Raw genomic sequence first — 768 nt, forward strand, 5'->3', positions numbered from 1 at the left:
TTAAAAGTAATGCTGGGGGCTGGTGAGATGGCTCGTTGGGTAAAAGCGCTGACTGTTCTTCCAAAGGTCCTGAGTTCAAATCCCAGTAACCACATGGTGGCTCACAACCATCCATGATGAGACCTGACACCCTCTTCTGGTGTGTCTGAAGACAGCTACAGTGTACTTAGATATAATAATAAATAAATCTTTGGGCCAGAGTGAGCAGGGACCAAGCAAGCGTGGCCGACCAGAGGGAGCAGAAGTCCTAAAAGTCACCCCAACAACCACATGAAGGCTTACAACTATCTGTACAGCTACAGTGTGTACTCATATGCATAAAATAAATAAAGAAATATTTAAAAAAAAAGTAATGTTGGGCATAGGTGCATAATGAGAAGAAGAATTTATGTAATAAACATACACTAGGCCTATGACTGTGATCCCAGTATTACAGAATTCAGGAAACTCACCCAGGCTGGCTTGGGTGAGACTCTCAAACAAAACAAAAGGCCAGGTGTGAGCAAAGGCTGGTAACCCCACATTTAGAAAGTTGAGGCTGGAGAATGGGGAGTCCAAGGCTAACCTCAGTTAGATAGTGATTTTGAAGCAACATAAAACCCTATCTCATCCCCACCCCCTAATTCCTACCCCCCTAAAATCAAAGAAAAGTAAGCCTGTTTTTTAAAAGATTTATTTATTTTTATTTTATGTGTATAGGGGCTTTGCCTGCTTGCGCACCTCATGCTTGCCTGGTTCCACAAAGGTCAAAAGGAAGCATCAGAACTC

The sequence above is a fragment of the Mastomys coucha genome, chromosome X, assembly GCF_008632895.1.
Source record: "Mastomys coucha isolate ucsf_1 chromosome X, UCSF_Mcou_1, whole genome shotgun sequence".
NCBI lineage: Eukaryota > Metazoa > Chordata > Mammalia > Rodentia > Muridae > Mastomys > Mastomys coucha.